Source organism: Saccopteryx bilineata, chromosome 2 (assembly GCF_036850765.1).
Source record: "Saccopteryx bilineata isolate mSacBil1 chromosome 2, mSacBil1_pri_phased_curated, whole genome shotgun sequence".
Lineage (NCBI taxonomy): Eukaryota > Metazoa > Chordata > Mammalia > Chiroptera > Emballonuridae > Saccopteryx > Saccopteryx bilineata.
Genome location: NC_089491.1, coordinates 130981448 through 130999532, shown reverse-complemented (window position 1 = coordinate 130999532; position 18085 = coordinate 130981448). Strand labels below are relative to the sequence as shown.

General features: G+C 39.1%; 1 protein-coding gene across 1 annotated transcript in view; it reads left to right on the top strand.

Annotated features, from left to right (window-relative positions):
• Nucleotides 1-525: 525 nt before the first annotated feature.
• The window catches only part of RAP1B (RAP1B, member of RAS oncogene family), a 54513-nt gene continuing 36953 nt past the window's right edge, over nt 526-18085 (top strand). The window contains exon 1 of the mRNA XM_066257822.1: nt 526-681. The gene's annotated coding sequence lies outside the window, so the exon portion shown is untranslated. The remainder of the gene's footprint in view (nt 682-18085) is intronic.

The window sequence follows — 18085 nt, the reverse complement described above, 5'->3', positions numbered from 1 at the left end:
CACACAGGTTATGATACCAGTGGATGAAATACTTGTCAATTCAATAGAAAAACCATTTAAAGAATAAAAAAGACTATGCCCTGGCCTAAGCTCCTTCACGGAGCTCTGGGTGTGGAAACTGCGCGTTCTCAGTTACTTCTCCATCCACTTTTCCCAACACAAAAGAATCTGCAAGCACCAGCTGATTGGTAGCGTTGGTGACTGATCTACAGTTTGCCTTAAAGACACCTTTTGAATTTTGGAGGGCTTCTAAGTCCTTCGCGCTACTGTAAACCTCAGCGTCCGGCAAGCCGATACGTGAAAGCTCCGCGAGCAAGCAGGCTGAGGAAAGGCTGAAGGGGCGGTGGGGCGGAGAGCAACATCACCGAGGAGAAGCCGCGAGGGCGCCGCGCGTGTCCGGCCGGCGCAGCGACGGCACGGAGTGCTCCGCCCCTCGGCTCCCTTCGCCCCACCCCTCGGCCCCGCCCCTTCCCGGGCCGCGCCCCGCCCGCGGACGGAAGCGAGAGCGAGGCTGAACGCCTGACGTCAAGGCGACACCGCCAAACCTCGCCCAGAGTCAGGCGTGTAAACCAGCCGGAGCGACGATAGTGCAGGACAGCCGTGGCGCCGGGAGCAGCGACCCAGAGGGAGCGCGAGGCGCGGGACAACGCTGCCTACGGGGACCCGGTGACAGCGTGAGAGGTTCGCAGAGTGCGTGCGTGGCTGCTGAAAGGAGCGGTGGCGGCGGCAGCCGTACGGGGCGGGGGCCCAGCGCCGGCTGAGGGGCGCGGGTGGGGTGCGGCGCGGGCCGGGCGGGGCGCGCGCGGCGGTCAGGGGCCCCGGCGGCGTAGACGGCAGTCTCCGGGAGCGCGGCAGGTGGTGCGAAGGCCTGGCGCCCGGCCGGCCGGCGCGCTGCCTCTCGGGCCGGCGGGGGCGAGCCGCTGCCGCCGCCGCGGGGGAACAGCGCGCTTTGCGGAAGGGGTCAAATGTCTGAAATATGGCGGAGGAAGTGAGAGCCCGAGGACCCCCCCACCCCCCGCGCCCGCTCCCTCCAGCCCGCCCGCGGCTGCAGCCTCTCCCCTTGCCTGTCGTCTGCGCGGCTCCCCGGAGGACTCGTCCCCGTCCCGGAACCCCCTCGCTGGCCGCCTCGGTTCCCTCCCGGGTATGGGTGGAAGTTAGGATGGAAACCAGAAAGTTGTCTTTTGCGAAGACCCAGCTTCCCCCAGCCTCGAGCCAGGGCGAGGAGCGTTCGGGGGAAACCACTCCCCGGCGCCCTGCAGGCTCGAGCCCGACAGGGAAAAAGTTTGCCTGAAACGGGGCCGGTTTGCTCCATTTGTTGCGGGAAGTGGCAGGAGTACGGCAGCGGAGGGAGCCCCACCTAGTCTGGCAGCCACCACCGCGTAGAGAAAAACTGTTAAAGGGGCCTTTCCCTCCGTCAGCAGAGGAAATCTCTTTCTCTTACAGTAAGAGAGAAAATCCAGGAAGTTTGTCCTCTTTTTCGCCATCTCGATGTGTCTAATCCTAAAACTGGCTGTCAGCGCCTTGAATTTTAGTTAAAAGCTGCCCCCAGTGAACCGGGCCATCCGGATTCTTCTTCTGAAAAAACTGATGGCTTTCGGAAGCCTTGCTAGTTTAAGCAGATGATACTGCTTTCCCTTCGCCTGCTCCACTCCCAGCCTCTCTTTATTAGTTTGGGAAAATTATTAGTTTGCAAAAACATTTTTGCCCTGCTAACTCCTGTTACTTAGGAACAGAAGCAACTCTGTTTTACAGTAACCGGAAAACAATTTTAACGGGGTAGAAAGTTGACACTAAATGAAGGTTAATTTTAATATTTTAAAATTAGTTCGGTACTTGAATTTTTGTTTTACTAGTAGCCTGTAATAGATACCGAGTGTTACAACTTAAAGCTTCTTGAAAATTTATTTTTCACCCCCCTCTTTTTTTGTAATTAAAATGCTGTTTCGACTTGCTCAACAGAACTTTATCTTAGTAAGAAGTAACTTATAAAAAGGGAAGCCGATTATTTAACGTCAAGTTCATTTCACTCCCAAAAGCTGACTCTTGTATAGTATTTGAGTCATAATGGAGTCATGGGACTTTTTAAGGCCCGGAAAGAACCATTGAAATCATTCAGTCCCACCCTCTCATTTTATGGAGGAGGAAACTGAGGCCTAGGAAAGATAAGGTAAAACTATGTAGTTAGTGGTCCTTATTTTTGGGAGAGTAGTCTATCCATAATAGGGAATCTAGAGGAAGAAATACAGCATTTTCATACATTTACAGAGGCTGGTATTCTCATCATACCCAAGAAAAGGGGGTACCTTAGTCAAATATTGTGGAAGAACCACTTGGGTAGTTTCATTTCACGTTTAAGAGGACATTGCTACCCAGGAGCTTAAGTAACTTTAAGGACACAGCCCTGAGGATGGTTTTATTTAAATCCATTCATGCTTCCCTGCACTACACAGTGTTTTCACCTGCATTTTCTTGTTTGGCATTCACAGTAAATTGTGAGGCTGCCTTATTTGAGGATTCCCCAAAATAAATCTTTGAAATACATGTAGCCAGTTTGGTTTTAATGTGTCAGGTGTCAGGATACAACTGAAGAGCCCAATAATAAATTGGCTTGATTTTAAAATGGGGTATGAAAGGGAATGCTCTTGTCTTTTGCCTCCCCACCCCCGCCTTTGAAAGTCATCTCTTTTCCTGTCTATGACACATTATCACTTCCTATCTTCTGATATCTTTGTATGTATTTTTGTTATGTATTACACTAAATTGTAAACTCCAGGGACAGGATGTGTTCTTTGTATGCCCCAAAGCACTGTCGTGGAACCTTGCACATAGACAATACCAGTTCTTTAAGTGTAAGCACCGTGAGGGTAGGGACTTGATTCCTTTCATTCTCCACTGTATTCTTCTTTCCTAGAACCTTGCCTGTGCACATAGTAAGTGTTTAGCATTTAGATTTAGGAATTAATTGTAATGAACATTTAAAGAGGATATTTGGAAGAGGACCTTGTATTCCTTCAAAAAGAAACATTTCCACATGACTTTGGAATCTTTAACATTACAACTTGATTTCCATTGTATCTTCAAAACAATTCTTTTACTATATAGAATTTCAATATTTTCTCTTAGTTATATGTAGGGGAGGTGAGCCCCTATGGCAAGAAGCTACCTTGTGAGGAGGGCCTACTAAAGAATTGATTATAAAAAGAAAACCTTGATCCATGTACATAGGGATCTTATCAAGTATATCTTCAAATATAATTCAAGCTTGGTAGGTCTGTGAGATGGATAACATGATAACTAATGAGACATGTTTTAAATATAAAGTTTTAAGATATGGATGAGAAACTGCTCATGTTCAGTTTTCTTTTTAGTTGTAAGTACTTGATAAATATCTGTAAAGGGAGTAAAATTAGTGGAATTGGATCTGACACAAAGAGAATTTGGCTGATTTTACAAAGGTGTCATTTCTTTCCCCCCTAAAAAAGTATAGGCAGTTTTATTATTGAATATCAGGATCTTACTGATATGCATGCATAATTTTCCTAAAGACTTAAAATAATGTTTCCCTGTGTGTGTATTGATAAGAGGGTGAGTATTGATCTGTACTGTCTAGGTTTAACTGGTACTGGGAATAGTTTAGTATTTATGAACTAAAAAGCTGTTTTTTCCATTATGACAATGGTGTCACATGTTCGGTCTGGAAAAACTTAATAAAGATTGTTCTTTCTTAAACTTTTTGAGACTGTATAAGGTTCTGACTAAAAACATACCAGTACCCTGATTTTTGTTTTTCCCCCCACTATCATTTTTTGAGGACTCTATGTATGGTCTTAGAGATAGGCTAAAGTTTATCTTTTTTCTTTCTTTCTTTTTTTTTTACTTATTTCCTTTTATTATTAAGTGAGGGGCCGGGAGGCTGAGACGTGGACTCCTGCATGTGCACCACCCCGATCCATATGGCAGGCCCACTAGGGGTCAGTGCTCTGCCTGTCTGGGGCTGTTGCTCCATTGCTTGGCAACTGAGCTATCTTAGCATCTGAGGGGAGGCCATAGTGCCATCTTCAGCACCCAGGGCCAACTTGCTCCAATGAGGCATGGCTGCCAGAGAGGAGGAAAGAGAGAGAAGGGGGAGGGTGGAGAAGCAGGTGGTCGCTTCTTCTGTGTGCCCTCACAGGGAATCAAACCAGGGACTTCCACATGTTGGGCCCAGGCATGTGGGGCCCAGGCTTAACCGCTGAGCAGAGCCTGAAGTTTACCTTTTTAGATTTTTTTTTTTTAATTGAGAAACATTTTGGCTGATGATAATGATTCATTGTAACATAGGACAGGTTTTCCAGTAAACAGGAGTACTACCATGCCCTATCCTTGTGCTGAAAGCCTAGTATTTTTCACCATCTTTGATATTTTACAATAGTTTTGAAAGGTACTAATTACCTTTTGAGGACTTAAGTCTTCATTTATTAGTTCTTTGGAAATCTGTTGAATGCAGTGTAAGCAGTATCTACATAGAATGAATTTATACATTTGCAGTAAAAACTAGCTTGAAATATATACAGGGTGAGGCAAAAATAGGTTTGCAGTTGTATGCAAAACAGCTTATTGTATTTATTAATTATAGTATTTTTCCATACAAATGACTGTAAACCTACTTTTGCCCCACCCTGTAATCTGTTAGTCTCATTGAACCTAGTAGAGTACTGATTATAAAAGCAATCCTTTTAAGTCCTAGATTTCTATTTTAAAGAAGAAAGGTTATGGGGAACTTCTTTGCTGCCTTTTAAAAATTGAAATCAATTATTAAAATGTACCACTAACTTAAAGATTACAGCCTAACAGTGGTGTGTTTATTACTCATATTAGTCAAATTAAGGGTACATAGCAACTGATTATTTCAGTAGCAATTTAGAAAGAGTCTTTGCTTTGCATTACTAGAGGATCAAAAATTTTTAAACTCATGTTTCCAAGGAGGCTTAAAACTTATAAAAGAAGTGAAAATTGAGAAGAAAGAATGGACCAGGTTTTTAAATAATTTTTAAATTACTTATCAAAAGAAAAATATATGCCACAAAAATTGCAGAATTTTCATCTGGTTTCTATTCTAAAGAAAAATATTCTAGAGTCTTACTATGCTTAAAATCATTTGATTGCATATGAGGTACTTGAGTACTAGAAATATATTCACTTTTAAATTAAGAATCTTAGTCTCTCTGATCATAGAGAGTAATTATCTAATGTTCTGCTTTTGAGTTTTACATTGAATGGTTCCTTGAGGTTTCTCTTGTAATTATGTTGTTTTATATTTTGTAGTTAATGTTACTATATACAGGCTTTATCAGTGAGACTTTTTATTTATTTTTTAATTTTATTTTTTTAATGGGGTGACATCAATAAATCAGGGTACATATATTCAAAGAAAACATGTCCAGGTTATCTTGTCATTCAATTATGTTGCATACCCAACACCCAAAGTCAGATTGTCCTCTGTCACCTTCTATCTAGTTTTCTTTGTGCCCCTCCCCCTTTCCCTCTGCCTCCCCCCCCCCCCAACCACCGCACTCTTATCAATGTCTCTTATACTCGTTTTTATGTCCCACCTACGTATGGAGTAATGCAGTTCCTGGTTTTTTCTGATTTACTTATTCAGTGAGACTTTTTAAATATAAACTGGATTCTGATCTCATGAAATAAGTTGTAGGTAATTTTTTCCAGTGGTGGGGGACTAAATGTTTTTTTAAAGGATGAGAGCATCTGTTGAAAGTTATAAATAATTTTGATTACTTTAAATCATTGACTTAAAATCATCACTTTTACTACATCACAGAGCTGTTGCTGATTTTCTTAGTAGTTGGTTTGAAAATTTCAGTAAATATGTTTTTTTTTAATATATTATTTTAATAAAATTGTTCCTATGTTTAAAACTTAGCATTTTGTTAAGTAATCTTATTTTGAAAATATGTAGTAAACTGAATGATTGCCCCATTGGAAACTGTTGGTGGGCTACCTCTATCGGTTGCTTTCATCTTGTAGGAAGGAAAAAAAGATGGAAGAAAATCTGTTTTGTCCATTTAATAGCAGTTTTTGGCAAAAGCTCCTGAAGAGGAAATGGAAAATGTTACATAAAATAAAAATTAATTATCTGTATCTTCTAAAATCTGTCCTCATTAAAATCATTTTTGAAGTCACTTTATTCTAAAAAATAAAGTTGGATGACTTTGTAAAAAGTTTTTAGTTAATGAAACTAAGTATTAATAAAGACTATTACTATAACTTCTTTTTACTTAATTAATAGTTTTTAGAAGTCAAAATGATACGCAAATTACCTCCAACTGTTAGTGTGTGTTTTAAGGTTGCAGTGTGACTATTACTATTGCTAATATAACATAAAGAAGCAGATATAGCTGCTGCTTCTAAGATTCTTATTATTAAGCTCTCTGGTGACAATAGCAAAACTCAGGAATCCGTCAGGATATCTTGAATTCTGTACTGTATAGATAATAAGGTTAGGGATGAAGTATATAAATGTGTATTTTCTACTCTTAAAATTGTTAAACTGGGATAGTATACTGAATTTGTATTGGTAAGACTGGTTGAGTTTTCAAATATGTATGTCTTTCTAATTTTTTTGTTAAAGTATTTAGAATATGAAAAAATATAAAGAAGAAAGTTAGTGTCACTTGTAATCCTACTAGAATTTTTAGGCACAATTTGTACTTCCCTTTCGGAATCTTTCCTACTGCCTTGCTTCCTCAGTGGGAAAGATGACATAATATACTTTGAGTTGTTGAGGATTAAATGGAGTATTATTCATAAATGCTTATAAAAGAATATACTAATATGCTGTTAGTTCTTGTTTATTATAAAGCTTTTGTTCCTCTGTAGCATTGCCACTCCCAGTTGAAGTTGATTTGATTATTTAAGATTCCCATTAAGGTATGAATGAAAAAATAATTGTGATTGTGAACAGTTTAACAAATAAATTGTCTAGCTCAGTGATTTTCAAAGTATGGTCCAGGGAATTCTGGAGATTGCCTAGACATTTTCAGGGAGTCTTCAAGTACAAAACCATTTTTACAGTAATACTGAGATATATTTGCCTTTTCCCTGTGTTAAATTTGTACCAGTGATACAAAATAATGGTAGGTAAAACTTCTGGCACCTTAGAATGAATCAGGTCAGAGCATCACACTGTATCAGTAATCATTATATTCCTCACTGCCGTGCACTCACAATTAAAAATAAATAAATAAATAAATGAACCTTAAAACCGTCACCTAAATGCACTTGAAGAAGTAAACCTTTTTAAATCAAATCTCAATTCTGGTACACATCGTTTTAATGTACTGTAACAAAATGAAAAGTACACTTAAAACTTCTTGCTGCCATGGTTGTCTCTAGGAAAAGGATTTGTATGGTTATTTGAATTGCAAGTTGCAGTGGCCGCTATTTCATGACCACTATTTTTACTTGAAAGAATGCCTGACAAACTGGTTGTTTGGATTTGGATATAAGGCTGATGTTTTTCTCAAAAGTAAAGTGAGCCTTTAAGGTAAAGATTGACAATATTTATGGTCAGTGACAAAGGTCTAGTTTTCAAGTGAAAAATTAGAGTTTTGGAAAACTTGTACCAGTCACTCTGTGCTCTTGACAACTTATCAATGTTTCAAAGATTTTTCCTGATGATATTGGTAATAATCATGAACATGGAAATTTAAAAAAAAATAATATGTAATGAAATATGTCAGTATTTGAAGATCTGGATAACTTTGAACCAATATTTTCCAAGTGACTAATGCATCACAAAACTACACATGTGTAAGAAATTTTTAATATTTTTTATTTATTGATTTGAGAGAGACATCAATTTGTTGTTCCACAAAATAGTGTTGTTCCACTATTTATGCATTCATTGGTTGATTCTTGTATGTTCTCTGACCAGGAATGGAACCTACAACCTTGGCATATGAGGACAATGCTCTAATCAACTTGAGTTAGCGGTCAGGGCCAGAAAGTCTTCCGAAGTTTTAGTTGGACTAGTGGATTTTAATGTTAAAGAGAACATAAAGTTTATTGATATCGTTTCTTATTCCCATATGTTGCAACCAATTGTCAGCTCTTGTTGTAATATAAAGGGAAAATATCCACATTTACCTGAAAAGGCTATTAATAAGATAGTCCCACTGTCTGTCTGGTTATTCACTTTTTTCTTTTGGTATTGCTTATTTTTCCATGCTGTGCTCTGAGTGTTTAACATCACTTTTGATTTATTTTGTTTGTTTGTTTTTGGAGGGAAAGAGAAGTATAAGAACTAGATAAATGTGAGGCAGTGTTTTCCTGTGCTTTATCTTGAAATCTCTTAATATAGAAACATTTTAGGTTTAATTTCTGTGTAGTCTTTTTATACATGGTTTTTAAATTTTAGGTGACTGATTTATTAAACAGCTAAATAAGCAACACTTTTAGTTTTATTGCAAATAAATGTATTTACTGTCATTCAGTTTGCAGGCTTTTTTTTTTTTTTCCCCCCAAAGTTGGAAACGGGGAGGCAGTCAGATAGACTCCCACATGCACCCGACCAGGATCCACCCGGCATCCCCACCAGGGGGCGATGCTCTGCCCATCTGGGGCATCGCTCTGTTGCGACCAGAGCCACTCTAGTGCCTGAGGCAGAGGCCATGGAGCCATCCCCAGTGCCCGGGCCAACTTTGCTCCAGTGGAGCCTTGGCTGCAGGAGGGGAAGAGAAAGAGAGGAAAGAGAGGGGGAGGAGTGGAGAAGCAGATGGGCGCTTCTCCTGTGTGCCCTGGCCGGGAATCGAACCCAGGACTCCTGCACGCCAGGCCAACACTCTGCCACTGAGCCAACCAGCCAGGGCCTCAGTTTGCAGTCTTTTGAATAGTCTATTCAACTTTTAATCACAGTGATGGATTAGGTAATTGTTTTTCTTTTAATCCTTTGTTTGTTTGTTTTAATTCTTGTTTTGTATACCTAATTACTCATAGGTAAATTGCATGTGTGTCTAAGTTTTGGCCTAACCTCAAGGGAGCAGATTTTTAAGATAATAGTTGACTTTCACAATTTTAAGATACGTGGTAGCTTTTTTATCATGAAGCTATGGACTTTTTCCAATTCTAGTTTAATAAAATAAGTGATAATGGATCACTTGGATAGTAGTTTTATCATGTTTAAGAACAGTTGTAGCAATTTTTGTTAAACAACTTTATAAACCTCTTGTCATAGGACAGCTTCCAATTTTAAAGGATTTTTAGGCTAATGTGCATTTGGTTCAGGTAATAAATTTAAGATTATGGAAGAAGGTAAATTATAGTTTATACTGTACTCAATTTCTTACAAATTTAGTGCCATTTATTTCCCTAGGGATATAATTGATGTGTTCTCTGGGAGGAAAGAGAGGGTATTGAGTCTGCGCATCACTACTTGAAAGAACAGAATTGACTTTGGAGGAAGAGAAAGGGGTGTGGAGTGTGGTATAAGGAGGAGTCAGTGTAAAACTGCTAATTTCAGGGTCTCTTCAGAGATTAAACATAGAACAACAAGCCTGGTGGTGCTTAATCCCACAGTAAGGAAGGGAATTTAATAAGCAGCTCTGGTTCTCCCTATATTAAATAATTAACTGGTAGGCTTCTCTGTCTGTTCTGAACTGGGGAACATAACTGAGATCATATGTTATGTCCAGAACATCCAAATTAGTCACATGGTTACCCCTGGCTATTGCTTACGCAGTTTTAGCAGCTAGTTTAAAAAAAAAGTTGTTTGAAATTTTGTCTATTTCAGGATTTTTATATTTAAGCTTGTTTTTGTCTTCCAAGAGTCCAGTCACCTTACTTCATCTTTTAACAAAGAGAAGACGAATTTGCAAGCTTTTAACAACAGAACATTAATAACATTTTTGTATTGTTTACATGAAAGTGATGGTGGTGATGATAAACAATGTAGAGGTGAGACGGCAGGAAAGAGTAAGGATGATAAGAGGGTCTTGTTCCAATGAGCTGGGCTACTGTTACCACTCTTTAATTTAGAGTTCTGGTTTGAACAGGAATGACAAACTTCTCTTTTTTTTTTTTTTTTTTTTTTTTACAGAGACAGAGAGTGAGTCAGAGAGAGGGATAGACAGGGACAGGCAGGAATGGAGAGAGATGAGAAGCATCAATCATTAGTTTTTCATTGTGCGTTGCAACACCTTAGTTGTTCATTGATTGCTTTCTCATATGTGCCTTGACCGCGGGCCTTCAGCAGACCAAGTAACCCCTTGCTGGAGCCAGCGACCTTGGTTTCAAGCTGGTGAGCTTTTGCTCAAACCAGATGAGCCCGCGCTCAAGCTGGTGACCTCGGGGTCTCGAACCTGGGTCTTCCGCATCCCAGTCCGACGCTCTATCCACTGCGCCACTGCCTGGTCAGGCGACAAACTTCTCTTTTAAAAGCACTTGTGATGCTCTCATGATAGATCCTGTCCACCAGAAGGTCCTGTGTGAAGATAAGTTGATACTGTCTAACAGATTATGGTATTAAAAGTTTCATCACAAAGCACTGTGAGTTGAGAGTACTTGCACATTTTACTCCCCAACAAGTCCTGTTACACACTTTTCTGTGCTCAAATAGAACACATTTCATTTTACTCATAAGTTATAGCTGATTACTTTGAGCATGAGGGATAAATCTGAAAAATGATATGCTAATTTTGGTTGGTTGTTAAACCTTTGATTCTACACATAGTGGTGATAACTTTGACCTGGGTGTCCTAAGTTTCAGTTGTCTCGCTGGCTCTGGCCAGGAAACCTTGAACAAGTTAACTTCTCTATATAGAAAAAGTTTGATTGAATGACTTGCAAGGTCTTTTGAGTTCTAAAATTCTGTGTTTCTGTGATAGGGTCCTTTTTGAAGCTACAATCAGCTGTTGTTGTCTGGATTCCTACAGGAGCTTCCTAACTTGTTTCCATTTTTGTCCTTCTTTTACCTCAGTCTCCACCCAGAAGACAAAGTCATCTTTTAAAAATGTAAATCAGATCATGTGATATCCTACAGTCCCAATTTACCCCCCAGAGACTTAAAATAAAAACCAGATTCAATTCTTGCTTATTACTTCACAAGTTTACGTCCTTCCACTAAGCTCTAGCCATACTGGACTTTTTTGTATTTTTAAATTAAATATAGTGGATGTACAGTACTGGCCTTTTTTCGGATCGTGACCCAACAAGTCCTATGTCACTTTTGAGTTTTGGTACTTACAACTACTTTCTGTCCAGCATGATCTTTCCTCAGCTGTTTTCAGTTCTGCCTCAGTCTTGTTACATTGCATTTCACCTCAGAAGGTAATTGTTCAATGATTTGTGTTTACCAGTTCTCATCATTGGCTACCTTTACATAATTTTAAAGTGCTATTCCTATTTCCAACTCTAATTCCTCACTAAGGGCATCTGTCTCTTGAGGACTCATTCACCTGATAACATGTTATTGAGAGCTAACTGTTCTCAGCTACTGTTGTAGGATTGAATTGAATAATTATACACAAAATGTTCTTAGCAAGGACATGAAAAGTTAATCAATGTGAAATGTAAATAGTAGTTCAAAATAATTATACTCAAATTAGTAATATTGATTAATTCTTATTGGAACCGGAGAAAGACATAAAAACTTAGGCCAGTGGTTCTCAAAGCCTGTGCCCTAGAAGATTTCCAGGTGCACCCTCTGGTATTCCAGAGAAATATGTGCCTGTTGGAGTTTAGATTTTGGGGGGACAGAGGTGTGGGGAATTGGCTGTAAGCTGACAGTCTGCCCAAACCACACCTCACTTGCCTGATTAGGTTGCAAAAGGCTGTTAAGCTATGGTGCTGGATTGTTTACACTACCCCCATGTTCCCCAGAAAGACTGGAGGCAAGTTTCTTCTATCCTTCGGTGTAAAGTTAAGATGATATGTATGGTGGGGGTTTTCTGCACTTGATAAAATTCTTTTTTTTTTTTTTTTTTAAACAGAGACAGAGTCAGAGAGAGGGATAGATAGGGACAGGCAGACAGGAACAGGAGAGATGAGAAACATCAATCTTCAGTTTTTCATTGCGACACCTTAGTTGTTCATTGATTGCTTTCTCATATGTGCCTTGACCATGGGGCCACACAGCAAATCAAGTAACCCCTTGCTCGAGCCAGCGACCTTGGGTCCAAGCTGGTGAGCTTTTGCTCAAACCAGATGAGCCCACGTTCAAGCTGGCAACCTCAGGGTCTCGAACCTGGGTTCTCCGTATCTCAGTCTGATGCTCTATCCACTGCGCCGCCGCCTGGTCAGGCTGCACTTGGTAAAATTCTTGAGTTGCCTTGGAAACATGATCAAAGATCTCATTGATTTGCCCACTTTGCCCTATAAAAAAAAAGCAAGATGTGGTTTTTAGGCACGCTTTGTTCTTGCCAGCAGCAATTACAGGGCCCTCCCGACCCCATATGTTCTTAACTCCACATATTTTCTTAATTCCGCACCATTCCCACTTAGGACCTAGAATTACTAGCAGCGCTGGTTCACAGCATGTACCCAAATAAAAAATAAATATAGTTACTCTATTATACCATTTCATTACGGAAATACCGCTCTTTTTGTTAACACATCATTATATTATTTTTAGATAAGTACCCCCAAATAAAATGGATAGATTTCTCAAAAAGAAGCATGATATTGAAGAATCCGATTCTGGAAGTAAGCAAAAGTTAAGTGTAAATAAACTAGGACTTGAAGGCTGACGGGCAGAATTTAATATATAGCATTTTCTATCACTTAACACTGAGCAATACAATTGGATTAGAAATTCACTCATGGAAGCTTCAACTAATTTTGGTTTAACATTAACAGAAGAAGAACTGGCAGCTATATCCATTGACTGTAGATTGATGATTAAACAAAAAGAATTGTCTCTGGAAGCCTTTTAGATTTCTATAAAAGAAGAATATGTGGCAATAGCTAAAAAAGCTTTTAACATTTTACTACAATTTTCAACATCCTATTTATGTGAATTAGGATTTTCTACCCTCAACACAATTAAGAGTAAAAAGAAAGGAATTCTTCAGTGTATTGACAATGAAGTGAGAGTTTGCCTTTCAAATATATGCCCAAACATTGAAGAAATCGCTAGGACACATCAGGCTCATGTTTCTCATAAACACAAGAATGAAAAAACTTAACACATTTGTGCCAGGACCTGCCGAATTGACTAAATCTTACTAAGAATGTATCTATATATATATAAAAAGATAACTTTGTTGTTGTTTTTTTTTAATCCCTTTTTTTTTTTATGAATTCTAAAAAGCATAACAAAAAATGTAACAAAAATGTTTTTAAATGTCAGAATAAATTTAATTTTGTCATATAATTACCATAAAAGCATGCTTGGACTTTATATATTATAACATTTCTGAGAAATTTGTATAGAGTGTGTCTACAATTATTTCTAGGATTTTAAATGCGCCCTGACTTCAAAAAATTTGAGAACCACTGACTTAGGCTCTAGTAGTCTAAGAAGACATTAAGAGTGAGGTGGGGCCCTTGCCAGTTGGCTCAGTGGTAGAGCATTGCCCAGCATGTAGAAGTCCCAGGTTTGATTCCCAGTCAGGGCACACAGGAAAAGTGCCCATCTGCTTCTCCACCCCTTTGCTCCCCCTCCCTTTTCTCTCTTCTTTCCTCCCTCTCCCTCTCCCCCTCCCTCCCTCTCTCTCTCTCTCCCTCTCTCTCTCTCTCCCTCCCTCCCCCTCCCTTCTTCCCTCCCTCCCTCCTACCTTACTCTCTCTTCCTACTTTTCTCTCCTATTCTCCTGCTGCTATGGCTTGATTGGTTCAAGTGCATCAGCCCTGGAGCTGAGGATGTCTCTCCCTGGAGCCTCAGGAGCTAAAACTAGCTCAACTTCCAGCATGGCCCCAGATGGGGGTCTCTGGGTGGATCCTAGTGTGGTGAGGGCGCATGCTGGAGTCTATCTTCTTTCCTCTCATTTGGAAAAGAAGAAGAAAAAAAAAGTGAGGTGGGATCTTGCATGATATTAAAGGAGTAATATAAGTTTTAGGCTAACAGTGAATCTCAGAGAAGGCAGCAATACAGAAATTAGGAAGTACCAACTATTTTCAAGGGAATGTTTTTTCTGTAGTAGATGTCTGAAATGGATTTATAGGCCTACAATCTCTTATAACCCTTGGTACCAGGTATTGGAATTTTTGGAGAGTTACACGAATAGTCACACTAAATAGTAGGATAAATAAAATCTGTAAACAGCCTCCTATCGGTACTTGGGTGAAGTTTTGCTGTGTAAAAAATTTATATCAGATCAGGTTATGCCACCAATTAGTGGATAAACTTTCAGGTTTCAAAGATTTTAGGATTTCAGAATTTCTATGAGGTTCAAAATCATTACTTTGTGTCTTTGGGAGGGACATCAGGGCCTGAAAGATGTTACTTTAAAGCAGCATTATTTTTATCTTAGTAACAGTCTTTACCAAGGAATTCTTTTTGACCCTGACTCTGGGTGGAATGTACTTCCGGGGTGATGAGTGTTAAAGGCTTTGGGAGTACAGTACCACCTTATTCCTTAGATGTAGCCCTGTGGCCCCCAAACCCCGGGCCGTGGACCGGCACTGGTCCGTGGGCTATTTGGTACCAGTCTGCAGAGAAAGAATAAATAACTTACATTATCTCCGTTTTATTTATATTTAAGTCTGAACGATGTTTTATTTTTAAAAAATGACCAGATTCCCTCTGTTACATCCATCTAAGACTCACTCTTGACACTTTTCTTGGCCACCTGATACATTTATCCGCCCCACCCTAAAGGCCGGTCCGTGAAAATATTTTCTGACATTAAACCAGTCCGTGGCCCAAAAAAGGTTGGGGACCACTGGTGTAGCCCAGTTAAAGGTTTGGAAGTAGTGAAGATTTATCTGTATGTATTGATGCTTGGAAAATAGAAAGTATTTTTTTAAAAAAGGTTCAATGATTGAGAGCTTATATGTTAGTCACAATTTCTTCTTGATAGATTTTTTTTATAACCTTATGAGATACCATCCTAGTTTTTCCTCCCAGTTGATATAGTTTCTAAGAATTATATAATACATTTAATTGTGAAGTAAGAAGATTAGAATAGGAATGTTATAAGATGAACATAATCTCTTGAAAAATCCATGATGGAATTACTTGATATTGACAGGAAAGAAATAACTGAAGATGCTGCTCTGGAGCAGAATTAATTACATGAAGTGCCTATTCACTTTTTGTGTTTTCCCCATATGCTCTGCTTATTCTAGCAGCCTAATAAACACCCAAACTTAAGTTCTCTTTTTCCATTCATGGTATATACTAATGTCCAAGAAAAAAATTGCTGTTTTTTTGTGTGTGTGAGGGGGTGCTTTTTTTGGATATCTCATTAAATTGCAAGGACATGCATGTTTCAAAGCTAATTTTTTTAAAAGTGCTTAGTGACCTAACAATTATCAAGTAAGGGGAATAATGTATGAGAAAGCCAAATGTAAGTATTATTTATGACTTCTAAAGTGGCATGTTTTTTATTTTTCTACGTGGTCTTTACTGGATACTAAGCACATTTTTTTTTCATCGTTAAGTGAGAGTAGGGAAGATAGACTCCTACCTGCGCCCTCATCGGGATCCACCCGGCAACCCCTGCCCATGGATGCTCAAATCAGCCAAGCATTTTTTAGCTCCTGAGGCTGATGCTCTGACCAACTGAGGTATCCTCAGTACCCAGGGCCGACCCTCAAACAAGTGGAACCACTGGCTGTGAGAGGAGGAGAGAGAGGGGAGGGGAGGGAGGGAGAGAGACGCAGATGGCCTCTTCTCATGTATGCCCTGACTAAAGATCAAACACAGGACGTTTGCATGCTAGGCTGACAATCTATCCACTGTGCCAACCGGCCAGGGCCTACGCACATCTTTGAATAAACTAAAGAGGGTAGAATATAAGGAAGAACTGTTAAACCAGTTTAAACAACTTCATAAAACAATTAGCTACACAAGTCAGTGTGGGCAATAAGCATCCACCATAAATTACTGCTTAGATTGAATTAGTAAAATTATTCCAAAAAAAATTATGGGAAGTACCTGGGTTTCCATTGTTTTCTTGTTGTTATTAGTTGGTTGGTTAATTTTTCTCCTGTGAACTTTTGGCAGGTTTGCTAGGGAATTTTCCATTATGAATGTCCTGGTCTTGACATTTTATTTGGAATGTAATATAGTTGTGCAAATGATGAACCCACAAAATAAAATCATGGCATTTTTATTGTGGTTTCAAATGCATTTGGGGCAATCATGTTAAGCTTTGTCATTTAATCCTGGTTAGTTTAACAATAAAAGGAAATATTTTTTGTAGTCATTTGTTCCCTTCTCTCATGGAAGAGACTAATTCCATTTATTTCTGAAGTCAGCCTTTCGTTGAAACAGACTGTAAAATTATGTTTTAAAAATCTCCTATTCTTGTGTGGAGTGGGCTATATTGTAAAATCTCAAATTTTATATTTAAAAGAAATATTTATGGCATTCTTCCATTTATGAAAACTGATGTGGTTTGTTCTGGGATCCTTGGCCTTAACCTGAATTCTAGTTAATCTGCTAGTACTAAGTGCTTAACCTCTAATTTTTAATACATCTACCCCCAAGAGCTGACAAACTATACTTAGTATAGTTTAGTATAATATTTGTTTGAAATAACAGGAAAACCAGTATTTCCCTTAACTAATGGAGATACCTCTGTGGTTGATGTACTTATCTTATTCTGCAACCTGTCCAGCAAACATTGAGCACCTTTGGTGTTAGTGTTAAATTCTGGAATCAAATTCAGGAGACTTGGGAAAAAATGTGGCTTTAGCTAGGAACACAGAAAAAGAAGCCTTTTATACTCAGTAATGGTTATCCCTTTGGAGTGGTGGGATCTCCCTCCCACCCCACCCCCTTTGTGATTATAAACGCTAACACACATTAAAAGCAAGATATTTAAATTACTTAAGAACCTGATTTCTGGAGGCTTGAAGAACAACAGAGACCTTCCTTTTCTTACCAAATTGGGGGACACGTATTTGGAAACAAAAAGATGAATAATATGGTCTCTGATGGAACCTGATCTTTTGCTAGAGATACAGGTCTCAAGGTCTTTAGGAGAGAGGAAGGTGTTACCAGAGTCTCTAGATGTGCTTTTAAAAACGTGCACACACTGCCTGTTGTAATAAGTGTTACTAATGACCACTGCTTTCATAATTTATCATTTGACTAGGCTTCTGAGTCTTCAGATTTAAACTAGATCTGACCTTGAGACATCCCCTGCCACCATTCCGAGCAGTGACTTTGTTTTGCCACTTCTTTAGGTACCGCATGCATGATTCCTTCCTGTCATGTGGGGTGTGACCCTTCCCAGCCAGACTATATCTACCAGAAACATAACATCTGGCTAAAAATGTTTCATTATATAGTGTTCACATTTATCTTTGGAGACGCACAGTATCTTAAAAGACAGACTTAAATGAGTCTTGTTGGTCAACCTTGCTTTATAAAAATGAAAAGTAAGGCTAGCTCTCTAAGTCTTCCATGTATTGTAGCTTGGGTATAAGTACTCGATGTAGGTCTGGCAAACAGGGTTTTTCTAAAATAATCAGAAGGGAAATTTTGCAGAGCCCCAGTGGCATGAATTCTTTAAATGTTGAGTGTTTATTATATTAACTATTTTCAGATTCAAAGTGAGCATATTTAATAGATCAGATTTAGTTTCATATGCAAAAATATACTTTGCCCAAGATATCCTTTTTTTTTAATTTATAAAACTTGGCTGGAGTTTTTGAATATGTTGGGGGCTTACCTTCTTGCCATGTATTCCCCTGATAACAGTACTTTACCTTCACGAATGGCCATGAAAACTAAATCTGTTGACTAGTGAATAAGGTGCATGTTTAATGAATGTTGTAAAAACGGGCAACATCAAGTATTCTGGAACCAAAAATCATTATTTTTGGTAGACAGTCTTTAAGCATTCAGGTGGACCAGTCTTTGTGGTTCCTTTAACTGAGATGCAGTCACACTCTGCTTTCTATTGTAATCTAATCTTTTT